The sequence below is a fragment of the Oryzias latipes genome, chromosome 9 (genome assembly GCF_002234675.1).
Source record: "Oryzias latipes chromosome 9, ASM223467v1".
NCBI lineage: Eukaryota > Metazoa > Chordata > Actinopteri > Beloniformes > Adrianichthyidae > Oryzias > Oryzias latipes.
Window position 1 is genome coordinate 8,254,865 of NC_019867.2, and position 3,805 is coordinate 8,258,669.

General features: G+C 38.2%; 1 non-coding gene across 1 annotated transcript; it reads left to right on the plus strand.

Moving 5' to 3' along the window:
- Positions 1 to 202: 202 nt before the first annotated feature.
- Positions 203 to 298, plus strand: mir24c (microRNA 24c). Its single transcript, NR_107128.1, has one exon. It is a non-coding gene; the product is annotated as a microRNA 24c (primary transcript).
- The last annotated feature ends 3,507 nt before the right edge of the window (positions 299 to 3,805 follow it).

Below are 3,805 nucleotides of genomic sequence, written 5' to 3' on the forward strand. Positions count from 1 at the left end.
CTTTCTGTTTTACTGTACATCTGGCAGAGTCGGCTGGATGACTCATGATGATGAATGACACCCATGCTGTGATGTTTGCAGGTGCGGCTGGATGGAAAGGCGTCTAAAGCAAATAAAAATACATCAACTGATGTGTTTTTTTTAATGTAATAGTTGGAAGCCTGCTGATGCTACCCATTATTCTCAATTAGTGCCTGTTGGGTAAAATCCATAGTGATATTCATTACTTTAATGCAAGCTGAGAGAAGTGAGCATGATTCAATGGCTCAGTTCAGCAGAACAATGTCTTAACCTTTTAGCAAGGGAACTCTATCCAAATGGATCACAAAAACAATTTCTATGGCTTTAGTTAGAGTCTCTGTGTTATTGAGATAGTGCTCCGTGAGATCTCTTTTTGCTAGCAGAAAGGAAAAAAAGGCTGGATAATTGTCTATTTTTGCTGAAAAAGATTTAGCTAAATTTGGTTTGACAGAACAATAATCTTAGGAGCTGCATATTGAAAGGTATATGTGCCATTCATGTGCCATTTATGCATACATTTGACAGCTTTTTTTCTTCTCTTTTTGGTAGCTAAAGGTCGGCCATTCACATTTCTCACAAGACAACTCAGCCCAGCACAATAGAAAATATGCAGCTGTGAAGTGCAGGACACATTTTGACCTGCTGCAAGCACCTGGGTGTCACATATATCACAGATTCATGTTTCAAGGAGAACAAATTTACCCTGCTGACACCCGCAGTCTTCCATCACCGTTCTGCGCCTGCTGCTCCATCTCAGTACATGTGTAGAAGTTTACCTCAATCCCTGACACCGCGCAAACGTCTGTTTATGAGAGGTGAAATATAAAAAGAGAGGGGTTTTCTGTGAGGGGTCGACAGGAGAAAGCCAGGGAATGTGGCAAGCCATTTTAATGCAGGCGGTGGCATTTCTGCTGAGCGGTGGTCACCCGTGGCGGCCGCCGGAGACACGTATGTCGCAGAAACGCTGACCCCGTCGGTCAATCTAACCACTGCTTTGCTGACGCCTCAGTTTCCACAGGTTTCTTTGTGAATTCAAGACCCACACCTCCAACACTCAAAGGCACGAGTCGTTAACCTCATCATGCATGCTTAGACAGCAAGCTGGCACACAACACTCCCACGCTGTTACTGTAAAGTGCGATGATAGAGTGCTCCAGGTTTCCAGTTTTTTGAACTTGCTTGGCTCTTCCGTGGGTTGTAAATCAGAGAATTGCTGGAAAGTTGGATAATTCCTCCATCTGTAGTGCCCTCCACCCTCATCCATGTTTCCATTCTTAGGGTGTTGGTATGTCCATACCGATTTAGGATGGAGCTTCAATTGGACAGTTTCTTCCTAGGGTTTTGTTGTGTCTGCTCCTCCAGACACAAGATAGATCCAAGAGTTTTCTTCTTTTTGTTGACAGTTTTTCCTTGCCATTTACATCTTAAAACATCTCTTAAACTAAAGCCTGCTAAACTATTTAATCTGGCCCGCCAAACGTGAATAAATTATATTGATAATCCTTTTTAATGTTTTATTTTCCCTGTAATTCTGGTGTCTCCCCATAGACAGTTCACTACAAATACATTGACCTTTGCCAAAACTTATTCTGCGTGCATGTCATGTCGGAAGATTTGTTGGTTTACTGACGTTCATCCATGTTTTCTGAAAGAGACAGTCATTTTCTCATCATTCCAACACCACTTGAATCCAGGTTCTCTCTGAGTTTGCCCTGACATCAACCCATTCGTGCTATTGCCACTAAAATGAAAACAAAAGCAACAGTTTTAAACCAAAGTTTGCTCACCCATGTTCCTTTAATGAAGAGTACCACAATACATAAACATATTCAATGCAACAGAAGTCGACACATTTCCATGAGGTGCATGACATTTTTATTCTATTTCTGCCCCTTTTTTAAAACTTAAAGGAGAAAAAAGTTTTTTATATTTCCTTTACACCTTACATGGTTTTACAGCCAGCAGTATGCATGACATCCTGAATGATATTTGCAGTTGTGCGGCCAAAGGGGAAAAAAAAGTTAGACATTGGACAAGCCTCTATCTGTTTCTATCAGGATATGTTTTATTCAGTGGACATATATTTATGAAAAAACAGCATGTTGTATGCTCAAGAGGTAAAAAAAACCTTTCTAAGTGATAAATACCATATGGAGGCCACCTAATTGGAGATTTCTATTTTTCCTTTACCATGAAACTGAAGTTATAATACTTTTTGTAATTTTGACATTTGATTAACATGTCATATTTAAAGATGGCTTATCTCATGATATAGATTTGAAAATAAGTCACTTTATTGTAAAGATTAAATAGAAAAATAAGTGCTTTGACAAGTCTTTAGTTTGTCTTTTATCTTGCTCACTGTCAATTCTTCCGTTTTTCAGCTTGGTGGAAAAAATTCCTTCTACATTCTTCTGATTACTGTCTGAGTTTGATAAATATCTTCTTAATAGGAATAACGGTGGAAAAAAAATGAAACCATCAGCACTTGCAGACATTTTTTCTGATTGTCTTGTATTCCTGCTCTGAATTACAATTGACTTTGTCATGTGGAATTTCCAGATGCAACCACACAGCAACAAATGCACATTCCAGGGTCTGCACGGTGGTTATTAGTTTAGCATGGGAGCAAGAATGACATCATGAGGCAGGCGGCGGTAAACACCCTTGATTGGTGGACAGCTGAGACTGCAAAGAGAGTGGTTGTCAGTGTTGGTGGTCTAAAGTCTGGTACCAGAGTCCTCAATGGTGACCAGGCAGAGTAAGTACATCTCCCCCAGGTAAAAAACTCTGTCGAGTAGCTGAGCCCAATTAGAGATTTTGGTTTATGTTGTGTTTATTTAAAACTTGCCTCCCAAATCCTCTTGACATGATGGAGTTTTTGTTATGGAAGCTGACGTGTATCATGAATGTGTGGACTGATGTTTTTGCTTGGCAAAACAACAGCTGTCTGCTGCCCAATAGTGTGAACTGCTTACAAATCATAAGTACGGTGACCTGGTGTCTTTTGGACAAGACTTTTATTTTGAAGTGTGAGTAATTAAGGCATGCCGCTTCCAGTTCACATAATGCCATTAAACAGCAAGTTTTCAGGAAAGAAATATATAATTCAGAAATCAAGCAAAATTTTGATAAGAAAATAAAGACAAATGTACAAAGATGATGTCATCTTCTTGACAGTGTAATCACTCATAATCATATATGGACATAGACGTCTTTGCACTAATGCATACAGTACACATGCATGCCACATTAAATTCAGTAACTAATGAATATCGAATAAACTCAAGTAGAATTTGATTTGTTCCCTTAAGGGGATGAGAAGAAGCAAACGAATAAATTAAAGATAAAAGTGTAAACCAACTACACAGATCTGGAAACCGATGGCCAAAAATGTCAAAAAGGGGAAATTTTAAAGACATCCAACTACTTTTACACTGGATTCTGTCAGCATCAAAAGAGATGCACAGTTCAATACAAATGAATACATAAAACTAAACAATGGTAAAGCACATCTAGAGTGATTTAGTTTGTGTCCGTTTAGTCAGTTTGTTTGGAGTAATTTCATAAAAAATGCATTATAACATAATAAAAATATATGTATATATATATATAACACAAAATATCAAATTGCTAACTTTACTGTTGCTTTTTGTACAAAGCACAAACCAAATGTCTAGGGTTTTTTTTGTTTTTTTTTGTGTGCAAAAAATGTCCTTTTTTCAAACATGCAAAAGCCTGAACCTGTATACGAAAAATAATGCTCACTATGATGTCTGTGGGT